The sequence below is a fragment of the Suncus etruscus genome, chromosome 6 (genome assembly GCF_024139225.1).
Source record: "Suncus etruscus isolate mSunEtr1 chromosome 6, mSunEtr1.pri.cur, whole genome shotgun sequence".
Classification (NCBI taxonomy): Eukaryota; Metazoa; Chordata; class Mammalia; order Eulipotyphla; family Soricidae; genus Suncus; species Suncus etruscus.
In genome coordinates this window covers 53,244,233-53,264,026 of record NC_064853.1, presented here as the reverse complement: position 1 = coordinate 53,264,026, position 19,794 = coordinate 53,244,233, and the positions used below count along the sequence as shown (strand labels likewise).

The window sequence follows — 19,794 nt, the reverse complement described above, 5'->3', positions numbered from 1 at the left end:
ACACAGCGGTGTTTGCCTTGCAATCCAGCCGATCCAGGACCAAAGGTGGTTGGTTCGAATCCCGGTGTCCCATATGGTCCCCCGTGCCTGCCAGGAGCTATTTCTGAGCAGACAGCCAGGAGTAACCCCTGAGCACCGCCGGGTGTGACCCAAAAACAAAAACAAAAAAAAAAAAGAAGAGTATGTGGAGAGCTGGAACAATAGCACAGTGGTTAGGGCATTTGCCTTGCATGCGACCAACCTGGGACTGGGTTTGATCCTCGGCATCCCATATGATTTTCTGCCAGGAGCGATTTCTAAGTGTAGAGCCAGTAGTAACTCCTGAATGCAAGCAGGGTGTGGCCCAAAAACAAGAAAAAAGAAAGAAGAAAAAAGAGTATGTGGAGGTATATATGTGAGGAGGCAGCTAGCACTTGTGACCCACACATGCCTCTGGCTGAAGCAGATCAGAGCAAGATGTGGAGACAGGTCCAACAGCAACGGGATGTACGGGAAACCAGGAATCCCAGCTCATGGCTGCCTTCTGTCTGGGAAGATAGAAATCTCTTTTGGAGCTAGAGCATCTGATTCCTAGGATGTTTCCTTCAGGACAAGTTCCTGGAAAACTCAGCAGAGACCAGGTGTTTACTGAACTAGGGTCTAGTTACACCCCAGCATCAGTCTGTTATGCAATTTTGAAGAAGTCCCACAACTCTTTTTCCCTTTCTTTCCCCTATTTATTTATTTTGGATTTGGGGCCATACTCAACTGTGTCAGGGATTATTCCTGGGCACTCCTGGAAGGACTCAGGGATGTCAGGGATCACACCTGGGTTGACCATGTGCAAGGCAAGAGTTCTACCCTCTATACTATAACTCCAGTCTGCTACTTTCTTTCTTTTTTTTTTTTTTTTTGGTTTTTTGGGCCACACCCCTTTGATGCTCGGGGGTTACTCCTGGCTAAGCGCTCAGAAATTGCCCCTGGCTTGGGGGACCATATGGGACGCCGGGGGATCGAACCGCTGTCCTTCCTTGGCTAGAGCTTGCAAAGCAGACATCTTACCTCTAGCGCCACCTCGCCGGCCCCATTCTTTACTTTCTTTTTTGAGCCTCCCACCAGGGTGGGCTAGACGCTTCAGTGCTCTTCCCAGCAATGTGGTGTCACTTGGGACTGCGAGGGATCTATCTGTGCATTGTTAGAGACAAACTCAGGCCTTGTAGAGACAAATTAGGTGTCTCAGTTCTTCTTCTCAGTTCAAATCCCCTTTCTTTTTTTTTTAATTATTCTCTCTCTTCCCCCCCTCCTCTCTTTGGTTTTTGGGTCACACCCAGCGGTGCTCAGGGTTACTCCTGGCTCTACACTCAGAAATCGCTCCTGGCAGGCTTGGGGAACCATATGAGATGCCAGGGATTGAACCCAGGTCCGTCCCAGGTAGGCTGCGTGCAAGGCAAACACCCTATTGTTATGCTATCTCTCTGGCTCCCTCATATTTATTTTTTCATCAAATTTGTATATGGCCAATTTATGAGAGCTGTCAATTCTATCAAAGTACATATAAGACTCAATATCTATGACTTTCTTATTTATTTTATTTTGGTTTTTAGATCACCCCAGCAGTGCTCAGGGGTTACTCTAGCTCTGAGCTCAGAAGTCATCTTGGCAGGCTCTGGGGACCATATGGGATGCTGAGATTCGAACCAGGGTCTATCCAGTGTTGGTCGTGTGCAAGGCAAATGCTCTTACCGCTGTGCAACCACTCTGGCCCTATCTATGACTTTTTTTTTAGGTTTTTTTTTGGGCCACACCCATTTGATGCGAAGGGGTTACTCCTGGCTAAGCGCTCAGAATTTGCCCCTGGCTTGGGGAGACCATATGGGATGCTGGGGGATCGAACCGTGTGGTCCTTCCTTGGCTAGCGCTTGCAAGGCAGACACTTACCTCTAGTGCCCCCTCTCTGGCCCCCTATATATGACTTTTTAAGGGGAAGTGTGTAGTGCTTTTTTTTTTTTATTGTTTTAATCAGTGTTTCAGTGGAATTCTAAAAATTAGGAATCACTGATGCATGCAGAAACATTCTGCAACCTGTACGAATGTGAGATTTCAAGAGAAACCCATCAACCGGTGCTCTCTGCACTGATAAAAAATATCAAAGGCCAGCACTAGTCTCTTGCCGTAGAGAGAACCTGCCCCTGCCACAGGGTGTCTGGGACTTGAACCTGGGTCACACTGAGTGTCTTGTGGAGGAACCTCGAGCCCCTGAGAAATCCTCAGGAAAAGTAACCCTGTGGAGAGGGGGCTCTGAGCCAAGTGAAAGTGTGAAGTGAAAGGACTAGCCTAGCACCAGCACAGCAGTTCCCTACTGCTATATTTGAAGTCGGAGGCCTCATCTTTTGCCTTGGCTGCTACCTCTCCTGTGAGCTTAGGCAGAGGCCAACAGTCATGGCTTTGGTCTGAGGTACACATCTGTATTTGATTCTTAGATCTCTCCCTGCTTTTCCTTTCCTCCCTCAGCCCCCTTTTGAGTTGCTAAAAAAAAAAAAAAAAGCCACCTAGACTCGATTTGGGATCCACCAAGTTTTAATTAACATAAATACCCTTAATCTGTGTCAACCGGCCCCTCAGGGAATTACCTTTGTTTCTGTTAACTTTGGCTAATTAATAGTGGCAGGAAAGCAGCTCAGTTTAGCAAGAAGTTGGCTCAGTCAGAGACCTCCAACTACCGTATTTGCCAGCATATAAAACGACTGGGCGTATAAGACGACCCCCTAATTTTGCAGTTAAAACATAGGTTTAGGCCTATATTCGCTGTATCAGACAGAAGCTCCTGTGCTGCATGTTCTGTATGTGTTCCTGTGCTCATGTACCACAGTGAGCCAATCACAACAAGCAAAGGTTCAAAGGTTATACTGTCATAGACTTCCTCTCTGACTCTGGCCAATCTGAGCAGGCTTTTGACAGTGTAGATTCGGGTCCAGAACATTGTCTAATTTGCATGCATCAAAAGCCTGCTTGGATTGGCTGAGTTAGAGAGGCGGTCCGAGCAGCCTTGCAGTGATTGGTGCAGGATCGAGTTGAAAAATTCGTTTTGCGGCAATATTCAGACAATTTTTGTTTAGCAGCATATTGAAACATTTTTCGGGATATACTCAGCGTTTAAGACGACCCCCGTTTTCGGTTGACTTTTTGTTTCAAAAGTCGTTTGGGGCCGGGAGAGATAGCATGGAGGTAAGGCATTTGCCTTTCATGCAGGAAGGTCATCGGTTCAAATCCCAGCGTCCCATATGGTCCCCCCAGCCTGCCAGGAGCAATTTCTGAGCATGGAGCCAGGAGTAACCCCTGAGCACTGCTGGCTGTGACTCAAAAAACAAAAAAATGAAAAAAGTTATCTTATACACCGGAAAATACGGTAACTCCCTGGCCTTTATGTACCTTCTCCATGACTGTTTTCTGTTGTTCTTTTTTTTTTTTTTTTTTTTGGTTTTTGGGCCACACCTGGCAATGCTCAGGGGTCACTCCTGGCCGTCTGCTCAGAAATAGCTCCTGGCAGGCACGGGACACCGGGATTCAAGCCAACCACCTTTGGTCCTGGATGGGCTGCTTGCAAGGCAAACGCCACTGTGCTATATCTGAGGGCCTGTTTTCTGTTTCTCGTGTGAGGTCCCTGCTGTCTGATCCATCCATTCCAGGGTCAGCAAGAACATGAACACGGTGAACATTGCATACTGCAGGCTGCAGTCAGCAGCCCCTGGGAAACCAGGCCCTATAAGATTTGGGGTGGGCTTCTTCTCCCTTTGGATTGTTCTTGTTTCGTCATTCATTTATTTGGTTTAGTTTGTTTTGGGGGCTATACTTAGTCAGGTGTTAGGAGTTATCCTGGCTTGATGCTGGGGATTTTTCTGGGGTACTCAGAGGACCACATGGCGCTGGGGATTGATCTGGGTCTCCTTCATACAATCATGCATGCCAGCCTATTAAGCTCTCTCTTCTCTCTCTCTCTCTCTCTCTCTCTCTCTCTCTCTCTTCTCTCTCTCTCTCTCTCTCTCTCTCTCTCATCTCATCTCATCTCATCTCATTTCATCTTTAGGATAGGTTATTTCTTAGGGGTGATTGTTTGACTCTCCAGAAAACACATCATGTTGAACCCCAATGTCTCTGGCTTTGAATAGACCGCCCTAAATTTATTCTCAACTCAATACCTTATGGGCTGTGTGATGTTGGGCAAGTTGTTTCACCTTTCTGAACCTCTGACTCATCTATTTGTGTAAACTTGGAGAAATACAACCCATATAAGATTGATATGCAGATAGAAGTTTCCTAACTCATGGTACCCTCCATGGCTTATAACATGTCTAATGACAAGTGGAAATACTCAGTAGAGTTAGTTCACAGGATTATTTTTGTTTGTTTTTGAGGGGGCACTTCCCGTCACAGGGGTTACTCCTGGCTATGCGCTCAGAAATCACTCCTGGCTTGGGGAACCATATGGGATGCCAGGAATCGAATCGAGATCTGTCCTGGATCAGCCGCTTGCAAGGCAAATGCCCTACTACTTTGCTATCACTCCAGCCCCAATTCATAGAATTCTTATTCTTACAAAATTCTGTGCTTAAGTCTGCCTAACCTTCTAACAAGATTTTGACGAACTCTTTTTTTATTTTTATTTTGGGGGGGGGGTCACACCCAGCAGTGCTCAGGGGCTACTCCTGGCTCTCTGCTCAGATATCACCCCCTCTCTGGCAGACTCAGGGGACCATATGGGATGCCGGGATTTGAACCACCATCCTTCTGCATGAAAGGCAAACGCCTTACCTCCATGCTATCTCTCCGGCCTCATCTTTTAATTCTTTTTTTTTTTTTTTTTTTTTTTTGGTTTTTGGGCCACACCCGGCCGATGCTCAGGGTTAATCCTGGCTGTCTGCTCAGAAATAGCTCCTGGCAGGCACAGGGGGCCATATGGGACACCGGGATTCGAACCAACCACCTTTGGTCCTGGGTCGGCTGCTTGCAAGGCAAACGCCGCTGTGCTATCTCTCCGGGCCCATCTTTTAATTCTTAATGGTATTTCAAAGAGTCAAAATTTAAGATTTTGATACATTGGGGCTGGAGAGATAGCATGGAGGTAAGGCATTTGCCTTTCATGCAGGAGGTCATCGGTTTGAATCCTGGCATCACATATAGTCCCCCGTGCCTGCCAGGAGCAATTTCTGAGCCTGGAGCCAGGAATAACCCCTGAGCACTGCCGGGTGTGATCCAAAAACCACACACAAACAAAAAAAAGATTTTGATACATTTTTGATACATTTCGATACATTTCTCCTTTTATTTTGGTGGTGGGTAGCACACCCAATGGTGCTTCGAGGACTACTTCTGGCTTTTTGCTTATGGATAACTCCTGTTGATCCTCAGGGAGCCATATATGGTGCTGCATATAAAGCATGGGCTCTAATCTATTGAGCTATTTTTCTGGCCCTATGATTTTAGTTTTATAAAGTGGAATCTTTTGCCAAGCTGTTACTTTTCCGAATCTTTAGTTTATTAAAGTGCTTTATTTTGGGGCCGGAGAGATAGCACAGCAGTAGGGTGTTTGCCTTGCATGCAGCTGACCAAGGACGGATGGTGGTTCAATTCCTGGCATGCCATATGGTCCCCCCAGCCTGCCAGAAGCGATTTCTGAGCATAGAGCCAGGAGTAACCCCTGGGCGCTGCCGGGTGTGACCCAAAAACCAAAAACCAAAAAAAAAAAAAAAAGAGGTACGGGGCCAGAGAGATAGTATGGAGGTAAGGCGTTTGCCTTGCATGCAGAAGGACGGTGGTTCAAATCCCGACTTCCCATATGGTCACCTGAGCCTGCCAGGAGCAATTTCTGAGCGTGGAGCCAGGAGTAACCCCTTTGCCCTGCTGGGTGTGACCCTAAAAAAAAAAAAGTACACTGGTGAAGGTTGTTTATATTGTATTACTGTAACTCAATCATGAACAATTTTATCTGTTAAAAATAACCTGTAGTATGGGGCTGGAGCAATAACACTGCAATAGAGTATTTGCCTTGTATATGGTCGCCCCGGGACAGAACTGGGTTTGATTCCCACATCCCATATGGTCCCCCAAGCCTGCCAGGAGTGATTTCTGAGCAAAGAGCCAGGAGTAACCCCTGAGCTCTGTCAGGTTTGGTCCCAAAATAAAACAAAACAAAACTGGGCCCGGAGAGATAGCACAGCGGTGTTTGCCTTGCAAGCAGCTGATCCAGGACCAAAGGTGGTTGGTTCGAATCCCGGTGTCCCATAAGGTCCCCCGTGCCTGCCAGGAACTATTTCTGAGGAGACAGCCAGGAGTAGCCCCTGAGCACCGCCGGGTGTGGCCCCCCCCCAAAAAAAACAAAACAAACTAAAACAAAAACAAAAACAAAAAACAAAAGCACAGCTGTGTTTGCCTTGCAAGCAGCAGATCTAGGACCTAAGATGGTTGGTTCAAATCCTGGCATCCCATATGGTCCCCCGTGCCTGCCAGGAGCTTTTTCTGAGCAGATAGCCAGGAGTAACCCCTGAGCACCACTGGGTGTGCCCCCCCCCAAAAAAAAAAAAAACCTGTAGTATGAACAACCTTGTAACCATGGCATTTAAATAAAAAATAAAAATAGATCTAAGGGTCGGAAAGATAGCGCTCCAGTAGTGATTTACCTTGCATATAGCTGACCCAGGACGGACCTGGGGTTCGATCCCGGCATCCCATATGGTCCTCCGAGCCTGCAGGAGCGATTTCTGGACACAGAGCCAGGAGTAGTCCCTGAGCACCACCGGGTATGGCCCATTTAAACAAATAAATATCTGGAGTTAAAGTACATCAGGTAAGGTGCTTGCCTTGCATATGGCAGATCTGAATTTGATCCCCGAAATCCCATAACCTAAGCCCACCAGTAGTTATCCCTGAGCAGAGCCAGGAATAAGCCTTGAACACAGCCAGGTGTGGTTAAAAAAAAGAAACCCAAGAAAATAAATACCTAAGTAAAACTTTCTAATGTCCATGTGGGCTGCTTTAGTAACAGACTAAGGTGACCTTCATGACCTGCTTGCTTAAGACTCTGGATACTCTTTGCTCTGTGTTACAGGAATTTAAGTCCAGTCATGGGAATGGTATGCTCCTTCCCCATACTCCCGCCACATTTCTTCTCCCAGTCCTCTCTGTGCTTGGGAATCACTAGGAGGCAGTTTCAAGGATGTTTCCTTGTGTTTAGGGCTGCAGGCTATGCTTATTGCTCAAGGTTTATCAGTTTTTATGGACTCTAGATGAAGCTCTCCAGTTTCCCTTTAGGGTTCTGGTTGGATGAAACTCATGAAGTCCTACTGCATGGATCATTGTCCATCTATCTTTTGTTCCTTGTGCCCACTTCTCAATCTACTTCCTGTGGAATGTGAGCTTCTCATCTTGCTTGAAAATAAAATTGGGGTCAGGGAGATGAACCATATGTGTCTTTTACAGCATCTTTTTCATGAATATATATATATATATATATCCTAAGCACACTGCTATGTCCACAGTAGATTCTGGAGATTCTGGGCAGAAATTTCCTCTTGAATGTGGAGGTTATGATAAGCAGCCCTTATGGAGGTCGAGCCCCAGAGGAGCAAGGCACTTGGATGGCTCTATCTATCTATCTATCTATCTATCTATCTATCTATCTATCTATCTATCCTTGTTTCCAGAGTTCGAAGCCAACAATTCCCAATTCCAGTCCTTTTCTGTGTTTATTTGCTAATTTGTTTGGTTTTAGTTGAGCCTCACCTGACGGTGCTGAGGCATTACTCTGATTCTGCATTCAGAAATCACCATATGGGATGTCGGGATTTGAACTACCGTCCTTCTGCTATCTCTCCAGTCCCTGCGTGTCATTCTTGTGCAGGAGCCATGTTAATCTTCTTTATATCATTCCAATTTTAGTATATGTGCTGTCAAAGTAAGCACTAGATTTTTTTTTTTAAATTAAATTTGTGTTGCTGTGAATCAAATTTAAAGTCTCACATGAGTCATGTGTTCTACTGCTGAGCTACACATCCTTGGCCTAATGCCCATATTCTTGATGAACAAAACAAGTTTTATTATTATTTAAAACAAGTTAAAAATAGAGAGAGAGATAGCACATCAGTAAGGCATTGCACGCGGCCAATACAGGATTGACCCCAGTTTGAATTCCGGCATCCCGTATCGTCCCCCAAGTGTGCCAAGAGCGACTTCTGAGCACAGAGCCAGGAGTAACTCCTGAGTGCCACTGGGTGTGACCCAAAAACAAAAAAGGGGGGGCGGAGAGATAGCATGGAGGTAAGGAGTTTACCTTGCATGCAGAAGGACGGTGGTTTGAATCCCGGCATCCCATATGTTCCCCTGAGCCTTCCAGGAGCGATTTCTGAACACAGACCCAGGAGTAATCCCTGAGTGCTGCTGGGTGTGATCCCCCCCCCCAAAAAAAAAGAAACAGACCAGAGACAGTCCAGTGTGTAAAGAGCTTACTTTGCACACAAACTGAGCACAGAGCCAGGAGAAAGCCCTGCGCACCACTGGGTGTGGATCCCAAACCAAACAGTTAAGCAGAATCTTGACTGTTTTGTTTAACTATAGACCATTCACATGCCATGGAAGAAAACAAAGAGCCTAACATTAGGAATCAGGTCTCAGAGTTTGAGCCCTAGAATTACCATAGTTGTTTTATTTCCTTCCTTCCTTCCTTCCTTCCTTCCTTCCTTCCTTCCTTCCTTCCTTCCTCCTTCCTTCCTTCCTTCCTTCCTTTCCTTCCTTCCTTCCTTCCTTTCCTTCCTCCTCCCTCCTCTCCTCCCTCCCCCCCCCCCCCCCCCCCCCCCCCCCCCCCCCCCCCCTCCCTCCCACCCCCCCGCCCACCCCCCCCCCCTCCCTCCCTCCCTCCCTCCCCCCCTCCCCCCCCTCCTTCCTCCCTCCCTCCCTCCCTCCCTCCCTTCCTCCCTCCCTCCTCCTCCCTCCCTCTCCCTCCCTCCCATCCTCCCTCCCTCCCTCCCTCTCGCTCTCTCTCTCTTGGTTTTTGGGCCACACCGGTGACGCTCAGAGGTTATTCCTGGCTATGCACTCAGAAATCCCTCCTGGCTTGGGGATCTTATGAAATGACAAGGGATCGAACCAAGGTTCATCTTGGGTCAGCCACGTGCAAGGCAAATACCCTACATCTGTGCCATTGCTCTGCCCCATCTCTCTCTTTCTTTGGAGAAAGGTAACTTTTGAGTGATTCTTAGAAGACACCTTTTTTTTCTTTTTTTTAAGTTTTTGGGCCACACCAGCACTGCTCAGTGGTTACTTCCAGACTCTGCACTCAGGAGCTATTCCTGGTGGGCTAGAAAAGAACATATGGGATGCTGAGATTGAATTTGGGTTGACTGCATGCAAGACAAACCTGCTGTGCTATCATCACTCAGGCCCCAAGAAGGTTCATTCTTTTTGGGGTGGGGGGGTCACAACCGGTGGTGCTCAGGGGTTACTCCTGGCTCTGTGCTCAGAAATCGGCTCAGGCAGACTCAGGGGACCATATGGGATGCCAATATTCAAAGCACCATCTGTCCTGGATTGGTGGTTTGCAAGGCAAACGTCCTACCGCTGGGCTATCTCTCCAGCCCCCGAGAAGGCCCATTCTTGACCAACCAAATTGTCAGTTCTGAAAATACAGTGTTGCTCAGGCCCTGCTGTGCCAGGGATTACCTGGGCCACCTGACAATGCTTGGGGGATTATGTTGTGCCATGTACCAAACAGGGTCAGTCACGTGCACTTTACCTCCATACTATACCTGGCCCTTAGCATAGTTCTTCCTTTAAATATAATATATATTGGGTTATTATTTTGAGGGCTACACCTGGATGAAGACCTTATGTGTCATGGGGCTTAAATTCATGTTCGTTGCATGCAAGATATGTGCCTTACTGTACTTTCTCCACAGTACCCTATTTTAACTTTAATGCAACATTGTAAAACTGATATAACTATTTCACATATGAGGAAACTGGGGCCCTAAGATGGATCATGTGCTCTTGTCCATTTTTCTGAAGATGAGATGATAGGAATGGGATGGAAGTTTCCTATCTTTCTTTTTTTTTTTTTTTTTTTTTTTGGTTTTTTTGGGCCACACCCGGTAACGCTCAGGGGTCACTCCTGGCTATGCGCTCAGAAGTTGCTCCTGGCTTGGGGGACCATATGGGACACCGGGGGATCGAACCTCGGTCCGTCCAAGGCTAGCGCAGGCAAGGCAGGCACCTTACCTCTAGCGCCACCGCCCAGCCCCGGAAGTTTCCTATCTTTCTATCTTTTTGCCTCAAATTCTCCCCTCCCAGTCTCCAGATAAATACTTTATACATAAATTCCCTAATTTGAACATGCCCAGAGGAGGGTTTTGTGAAGTTTTTGCAAAAATATCCTTCCTCTTTTCGACTACATTACTATTATACTCCAGCAACTTCCCTTTATGAGTATGAACTCATAATGCCCACCTTCCGGCTTGGGATGTGACTCAAGCCAACTTGCAAACACTTGCCCTGCAAGTGTGAAGTTGTGGGTTTGATCCAAAGATCAAACATGTGTGGGTGTGGCCCCGAGTCCCATCACTATCACCACCACAGTAACAAAACATCATGCATTTTCACACCACACTTAACTATTGGTTTCACAGCAACAAAAGGCTCAGTGACATTCCTTGTGGTTTCAGACAGAACAAGTCACTTGCTCCATATTTCACAGCACATGACAGGTGAAGGCAGGACTTGAACCCTTGTGTTAGGACAAAGTCAGGTTGGTGGAAGGCCAGGATGATCCAGCCCAAATGGGGGCCCTGACAGTTTTTGTTTTTAGTTCCAAAGGTAAACCCCATTTATTTTCTCTCTTGTTGGCATTTTTATCTTCTAGTAAGTTCTGCTCTAATGCCTCCATTGCTAGCCTAGATTTTAGGCCATCCGCAAGAACCCGTGGCATCCAGACCTCCTACTCCCCAAAATTTGCCCAGCTAGTCAGGCTCCAAGCCCTGGTCAGCCAAGCCCACTCCTCCCTTCTTTCTTCTTCTCTCCTCTCCCGTCCTCTCTTTTCCTCTCCCCTCCTCTCCTCACCCTTTTCTTCTCCTCTCTTCTCCTCTCCTCTCCTCCCCTCTCCTCTCTTCCCCACCCCTCTCCTGCCCTCCACTATTCTCTTCCTCTCCTCTCTCCTCCCCTCCCTCCTCACTCTTCCCCTCCCCTCCCCTCCTCTCATCTCCCTTTCTTTTTCCTTTTCCTTTACTTTCTTTTTTCCTTTCCTTTTATTTCTTTTCTTTCTTTCTTTTTTTGGCCACATCGAAATGTGCTCAGAGTTAACTCCTGCTCAGCACTCAGAAATCACTTCTTTTTCTTGTTTGTTTGTTCTTTGGGTCGCAACCAGCAGCGCTCAGGGGTTACTACTGGCTCTACGCTCAGAAATTGCTCCTGGCAGGCTTGGGGGACCATGTGGGATGCCAGATTTGAACCACCGTCCTTCTGCATGCAAGGCAAATGCCTTACTCCAAGCTATCTCTCGGGCCAACAGAAATCACTTCTGATGGTGCTTGGGGGACCATATGGGATTCCAGAGATGGAACCTGGGTCAGCTATATGCAAATGCCTTACCTGCTGTACTACTGTCCCAATCCCAAATGACTCACTTCTTTCTTCAGTAGGACACAGAGAACCTTCCATTGATGGCAGGTTCTCCCCACACCTCTACACACCCCCACATATACACATACGCACATATTATCTATACATATTGTAGTTTTTCTTCAATTTTCCTAGATTTTGGATAGCTGACAATAAGTGAGTGAAAAAAAATCACTATGATACCCTGTGGGAATGAGATGAGAGTGAGATACCCTGTGGGGGTGAGGTAGGGAGTCCAGGAGAGGGGTGCTAGGTAAGAGGGAAGGGAGAAATTATCTATCAGAATTGACTAAAAAGTGAGCACCATACTAGGGAGTTGACTCACTGGGCTGGAACTTTGCAGCTAAGAGCCCTGGGTCAATCCCTGGCACTGCTGGGAGCAACCCACAAGCACTGAACCCTGAGTAGTTCCCAGGAACCATCGCAGATGTAGCTAAAAGACAGACCCAAAAAACAAGCCAGGACCACTCAGTTCACAAGAATGACAAAAGCCTTAGAGGTAGGAAAGAGGAAACTAGATGGTGATTCCAACTTTGGGTTAAATTAATAGCTGGATCATGTCAGGCCAAATAATTTTCACATCAGTAAGTCTCAGGGCACTAGAAGGGGGTTGTTGAAAGCATCTTTCAGGTTCCTTCCAACTAAAAGTTGTCCAGTTGTCAATCACATGCAAAAGCAAGTGCCCTATCCACTGCATTATCTCTCTGGTCCCCTATTAACAGTTTCAAATAACAAATTGAATAGAATTTTTTCCTGTTGTTTATTTTGTTTAATATAATAGTTATGTAATTTACAAATACATGTAATGCAAAAAAAAAAAGGCACTAGGGCTGTGTTCAGTAGTAGAGCACATGTTTTGCATGTGTGAAGTCCTGGGTTCTATCCTGGGCATCAATAACAAGTAAAAATGTAGGGTTGGCTCTTGCACGCAATCAGCGCTCCTTAGATTCCTAGCCCTGAAACATTCCCTAAGCACCAGTAGGTGTCAGCCTGGAAGCTCTTGACTAATGAGTAGAATCACATCCTCCCATTGGGCCAACCTCTGACCTTGTTGGTTTTGGATGCCAGGAGCCTCCTAAGCATTGCTTGCAAAATACAAACAAACAAATAAATTATGTACATGGCCTGTGAGTACTTTTAGCAGTTCCCATTTTTATAAATGGTATAATTAAACTATTTTATTTCAAATTCATGATAGGAGGAAAGTTATGGTTGATGAACAAAAATTAATGTGACATGGGGCCAGAGCAATAGCATAGCAGGTAGTGCATTTGTCGTGCACACAGCTGACCCAGGTTCCAACTCTGGCATTCCATATTGTCCCCTGAGCCTGCCAGAAGTAATTTCTAAGTGCAGAGCTAGGAATAATGTCTGAGTGCCACTGGGTGTGGCCGAAAAAATTAATGTAATGTTTTCTTGGGGGTTAAATGGACATGAACAGGGACTGAAATGTAACAAAACAATGAAAATAATTCATGAATTAAGGTTTTGATTTCTTGCATTTGATGCTTAAATAACCAAGTATCTTTCAAAAACAATTTTGTTTGTGATATGGCAATAGAAAACAGATGTTCGTAAATGTATCTCTCCATTTGCCTTATAAGTGGATTAACCATCTTGTCTAACACAAAAAAAAGAAAAAGAACATACATTCTGTTTAACAATCTCTGAATGTATGAAGTTCAAGAATTTCTGGGGCCGGTGCCGTGGCGCTAGAGGTAAGGTGTCTGCCTTGCCAGCACTAGCCTAGGACGGACAACGGTTCGATCCCCCAGTGTCCAAGCCACGAGCGACTTCTGAGCGCATAGCCAGGAGTAACCCCTGAGCGTCACCGGGTGTGGCCAAAAACAAACAAACAAACAAACAAAAAAACAAAAAAAGAATTTCCTTAATAAGATCTATTAGGAACTCATTCACATAAATGCAATTTATGAATTCTGAGTCAAATGGCAGCAGTGACAATATCTTCCTTCTATTTCTGTTTTCAACATCAGAATTATTTTTGTATCTTTGACCACTGGTTTATTTATTTTATTTAAAATTTTTGAATTCTGACATTCCATATGGTCCCCTGTGCCTATAAGGAGCAATTTCTGAGCTCAAAGCCAGGAGTAACCCCTGAGTGTCAATAGGTGTGACACCCTCTCCCAAAATAGTTGATAATGCTTGAGATACTTGGGAGTCATTCCTGGTGGTGTTCAGGAGACCATATGGTACCAGGGATAAAATTAGGGCATCCCTCAGGATGTATTCATTTAGGAGTATTCCTGAGTAGAAATAATAATGTCTGAGCATTGCTGGGTATGGACCAAAACAAAACAAAAAATATAAGATATTATGAGGTTTTACTAATTAAAATAAAAAGTGGAAGCAGGCACCATGACTTTTTTTGTTTGCTTGGCCACATCCAGCTGTACTTAGGGGTTACTCCTGGCTCTTCACTCAGAAATCACTCCTGGCAGGCTCAGGGCACCATATGAAATGCAGGGTCAGCTGTGTACAAGGCAAATGCCCTATCCACTGTGCTATCACTAAGGCCATCCATGACTTTCTAATAATTGTGAACTTTCTGGAATACCTCCTTCCTTGCTGGGAAAACCTAGTGGAAGACTATGAAAAGACAAACCTGAACATGGGCCCAGCAGATGACTATTAGGATTAGAGATTATGCTCCATAGGTGAGAATTCCCGGGTTTGATCCCTGGCCCTGCATGGTTGTCCAAGCACTTCTGCAAGTTGGTGCTCCCCAACTCACCCCCAGAAACAAAGGACAAACAAATTAATAGAGTTACCCAGAGGATAATAGATTCTGTCTGTCCTAGATTTTGGCAGCTGTAACACAGTACATGCAGTTGACCTTCTATAAAAGGACTGGTGTGTGTGTGTGTGTGTGTGTGTGTGTGTGTGTGTGTGTGTGTGTGTGTGTGTGTGTTCTATTCCCTAGGGCGTAGGGGGAACAACTGGGCTTTTGATTGGCTCCCTCTGATTCACTGTGTGAGCAGAGATTAGGGGGCCTCCCCTCTGAGGGTGGGTGCAGTTGGGTGAGTAGAGGAGAAGCAACAAAGCCACAGGATGCCCAAACCACGGTGGTGTCACTTTTACTTCTGCCCCCACCTTATGAACATCACCCCTGGGGGAGTCCCAGCAGCTTCCTCCTGGCCTGGCTTCCCTATCAGGACCAGGCCCTGGTCTATCAGTTTCTTTCCTGGGCAATTGGGATCCTTGAAGCACAGGGAGTGGGGCAGACCATGCCTAGGCTCTGTGCTCCCTTTGTCTCCCCAGAGGTGGAGGTTAAAACTGATGATCCTTGCTCCTCTCATCTCTACTGCCAGGGGCTAGCTATCTGGTCCGAGACAGTGCTTTTCCTGTGACTTTGAGAGGGAGTGATTTGCACAACCTAGACTACACTAGAGCAAACTCTGGATGCAGACAGACCTCCTTTTCTGTTTGTTTGTTTGTTTTGGGGCCACACCTGCTAGTGCTCAGGGCTTACTGCTCTGTGCTCAGGGATCACTCCTGGCAGACTCAGGGACTATGTAGAGTGCTGAGGATTGAAACCAGGTTGACTGATACAAGGCAAAACACCTTATCCTCTGTACTCTACTCTTGTTCCAAAATGGATCTGCTTTGGACTTATTTATTTTTATTTAGGGTCACCACACCCTGGGTCATTCCTAGCAGTCCTTGGCAGACAGTATGGTGCTAGAGATAGAGCCAGTGCCAGGTAAGTGGCTTAATCCACCTACTATCTCTCTGGCTCTAGGACCTGTTTTTGAGTTTTGACTTTGCTTTGTGTCACTAGCCATGTGAACTTGCGCAAAGTCCCAGAACCAGTTGTGATGTCAGTTTCTCACTCCCCAAACATGGGTAGTGACAAAATCTCTGGGGGCTCTCCTGGGCTGAATGTGTAATAAACAATTACTTGAGAATTGAAAGGAGCATCCCTTTGAGGTAGGTGGAAATGATACCAGCCATAAGAGAGGAGAGGTGAGATGACTTGACCACAAGGTCTTCCTCAGTCTTGTAAACAGCGCCTGTCTCAGAGCTACAGAAACTCACTTGTACATAAACACTCTTTCCTGGCCTGTGTGCCAGAGCCAGTTCCACAGTGTGAGAGGTTGGGTTTTCCTTCCCTATGAGCCTTATGAGTGCCTTTGAGATGACACCTTCTGTGGTCTGGGGACTTTTTGTAGGGGAGGGATGTGTTGAAAGCAGAAGCTGTTGAAAATAGCAACTCTTCCTGTCCTCTGTGCTGATGGCATTGCAGACAAGGTGAAGCTAGAGCCCTGGTCTGAAAGAAGAGCCACTTCACTTTAAAGCCAAGAAGAGAGGGCCTCAGACTGGCACAGGATTGGAGGTCATAAGCCTCTTTTTTTTTAAAACATTTATTTATTTACTTAGGTTTGGGGGCCACACCCGGAGGCGCTCAGGAGTTACTCCAGGCTCTGCACTCAGAAATCACTCCTAGAAGGATCAGCGGACCATGTGGGATGCTGGGAAATCAAACCCAGGTCAGCCACATGTAAGGCCAATGGCCTACCCTCTTTGCTATTGCTCCAACTCCAGTCATGGGTCTCTTGATAGTGGAGCTACTTAGGTTCTGCTCAGTGAAAGTGCTTTGAGCAGTTGGAGGACCTTTAGAGGTAGGGTCAGCAGGTGGCACAGTGGATCTCCATCAGATCTGCCAGGAAGTGGGCAGTACAGGACTTCAGGGGATCAAGCCCCTGTGGAGTAAGAGCAGCAAAAAGTCAGGATAGTGTGAGCCAGGCTCAAGCTGTCCTCTGTCCTTGACAGAGTGGTAGTGGTAGATGTGCTGGAAGGTAGGTGTGAGTAGAGGATGTCATCCACACTCAGGAGCAATGCTCAGCCTCAGTCGGTCCTGAAGTACAGGGGCACGCAGCCCATGTGTGTGGTTCGTGGGAATAAATATAAACATGTTCTGCAGGGTGCGGAGTGACGGTACAGTAGGTACAGCACTTGCCTTCACACAGTGAACCTAGGTTCAATCCCTGCCACTCTCTATGGTCTCTTGAGCCCTCTAAGTGCAGAGACAGGAGTAATCTCTGAGCACTGCTAAATGTGGCTCCAAAATATAAACAAACAAATTAGAAGCATCTTCTGCATATGTGAGTTCAGTAAAAGCAACACACTGGGAAGGGAAGGAAGGCTCTGTTCAGCTGAGTGGACTGGTTGGCCATCATGGCCACTGAGGCTGGGGTCCTGGGCAGGCTAGGGGGTTCTTGCAAGTGAACCCGAAGTAAATTCAGCACTGAAGCCAGGATCATTGGATGTTGTCTCACAGAGCCTCCCCAAATTGTTTCCTGAATTTCTTCTGCTTCAGCCCTGGCCTGTGTGCCTCCAGTGTCTGTGTGGGGGCTTGTATATCCTCACTGTGAGTCTGCATGAGACCTGAACATCCTGCATAGTTTTCACTGAGCCTAGTGCAGATGCCATCTGGGATAGGCACCCTGCAGTCAGGCCCTCTCTGTGGTGAATGATAGTCTTGCGCCCACACTTCCCAGAAGTGCTGCTACCATCAGCAAATAGCTTAGCTCTCTTCTACAGACAGAGTCAGCTCAGCCTTCTTCAGGGAAGAGCCTCATGGAATTCTATTTTGGGCTTTTGTTTCGGGGCCACACCTGGAGGTACTTGGGAGCTAACTCAGAATTTGGGAATGGGAATGATAAGGTGATAGGGAATGAATTTTGGGACTCTAGCATGTGTCCAATTCTTTGAGCTATCCCCTGATCACCTCTTGAACTAATAGTTTCTTTTGTGATACCAGGATCAAACCAAAGGTCTCACACAAGTGAGGCAAGTGCTCTATGGCTGAGCCTCATCCCAGCCCAATTTTCCCATCAGTAGCATGAGAGCTGGGACAAACCAAAGTCTCTTTAAGGTTTCTTCCAGCCTGCTCTTTTGGAGGATTTTCCTGAACCACCATCTACTTCATCACCGCTCCCTTTTGGTGCTGGGAATCAAATCCAGAACACAGCACATCATACTTAACCGCAAATCCCCAGTTCCCACAATCTGCTAATTAAGCCAGCACCATGAGGCCAAATGGCTTTTGGGGAGAGGGTGGCTCTGGGCTGGGAGGGCTCGAGTTCAAGGGTAGGTTCTAATTTCAACAAGTCACTTAGTTCCACCTGTGAAGTTGTACCCTCGATCCTCATTCTCCAGTGGACACCCAAAATCAGGGATAGCAACAAGCTCCCTGTACTCTTATGCTTTTCTATAGACATGCTGATAGGAAAACTTAACTTATAAAAACAGACACATTAAGAGAGTAGCAAAAAAGAATAACCAAAAAGAGAAATTCTAATAAAATACTTTCATAAAAGTTATACAGATGTGACTTCTTTCAAGACATAATAATATTGTGTCCAATATTTTCCAACTACAGCTGGTCATGGGTAAATGAAAACACAGAAGTAGGACACTACTGAACAGTGGTCAGGGTTAAATAAATAACCACAGAAAGATCCAGGAAGCAATGCCAGGCATATCCCCAGGTTCTCCACAGCCTGACCCTGGTGGCCACAAAAACCCAGAATCCATTCTCTGTCCTATAGTCCCAAAGCCACGCCAACCCTGAGCTTTTCTGGGACAGAGGTCTTCAACAGTCAGGAATGTTCTTAGGATCCCAGTTTCCTGCTCTGAATAGACAAAGCCCCCCTAGGGAAGAAGTAATGTAAGAATATACTTTTCGGGGCCGGGGAGATAGCATGGAGGTAGGGTGTCTGCCTTGCATGAAGAAGGACGGTGGTTCGAATCCCGGCATCCCATATGGTCCCCCCAAGCCTGTCAGGAGAGATTTCTGAGCATAGAGCCTAGAAGTAACTCCTGAGCACTTCCAGGTGTGACCCCAAAACAAAAACAAAAACAGAACAGACTTTTCTGGAATGAGGAAAGAAAGCAAGGAATAAATAAATAAAAACTACTCACTGAAGGCTGAGGCTTCTGGAGCTGGGTGCTAAGGAGTCCTGTTGTTTGTGCATCTAAGTCCCGGCTCTAGGTGCCACTCAGAGCTGCTGCCTTCTTTCTCTTGCTTTTGCTCATTCTTACAGATGAATGAGCGTGGGGAGGTCTGGCTTCCCGTCCCAGTCACCACTTCCCCTCCAGGCCCCCAGGGCTACGATAGTCTTGCCCCTGCAGTTGAGCCGTTCCTCATAGAGCGTTCTGGCAAGGTGGGGGCGTGGGGCAGGCACTGGAAACTAGGGGCTTGTTTACTACTTCAGCCTTGCTGTTCTGACCTTGAGCAATTCACTTAACCTCATGAAACCTTACTTGTCTTCATCTGCAAAATGAAGATAATGCACTATCCATCTACAGAGTAATTAATTTAATTCCGCCCATCCCATCTCATTCCATCTATTCTATTTCATTCCATCCCATTCCATTTAATAGCTCTTCTCCACCAGACGAGCTTTGAAATTACATACATGGTTGAAAGGTGCTGGCGTGGGATAGTAGGAATTTCTGGCTCTGCTAGGATTTGTCTGGGTCTAGCTAGGACCCAGCTAGGATTTGTGGGTGGGGGCATGCAGCTTCTTTCTGCTTTCCCTCTTGCTTACCACCTGGGAGTGCAGTCTAATTGTTAGACATTTTAAGCATTTGGAGCATGTGCCACATTTTCCAAGATATGAGAAGTTGTTTTTGTTTTGGGGCCACGCTTGGCAGTACTTAGGATTTAATCCTGACTCTGCACTCAGGAATCACTTTTAGTGTTGCTTGGGGGACCACATGTTGTGCCAGGGATTGAATCCAGGTCATTCCCATGCAAGGCAAGAGTCTATGCTGTTGATCTGGTCTGATAGGAGAAGTTTTTTTTTGTGGTTTTTGGGTCACACCTGGCATCACTCAGGGGTTACTCCTGGCTCTATGCTTAGAAATCACTCCTGGCAGGCTTGGGGGACCCTATAGGATGCCGGGATTCGAACCGATGACCTTCTGCATGAAAGGCAAATGCCTTACCTCCATGCTATCTCTCCGGCCCCCCAATAGGAGAAGTTTTGACTTTAATGTTGCAATGTTGAATTTTAGAAAGTTGACCACAAAATCAATTCTTTTTCTTTTTATATTTGTCCAAGGCTTCCGTGTTATACTCAGTGGTGCTCAGGGATTTGTCCTGGCTCTGCACACAGAGATCATTCC

At 46.5% G+C, this 19,794-nt stretch overlaps 1 non-coding gene across 1 annotated transcript; it reads right to left on the bottom strand.

The window, feature by feature from the left end:
• Nucleotides 1-7,828: 7,828 nt before the first annotated feature.
• Nucleotides 7,829-7,935, bottom strand: LOC126012372 (U6 spliceosomal RNA). Its single transcript, XR_007496872.1, has one exon. It is a non-coding gene; the product is annotated as a U6 spliceosomal RNA (small nuclear RNA).
• Between the last annotated feature and the right edge of the window lie 11,859 nt (nucleotides 7,936-19,794).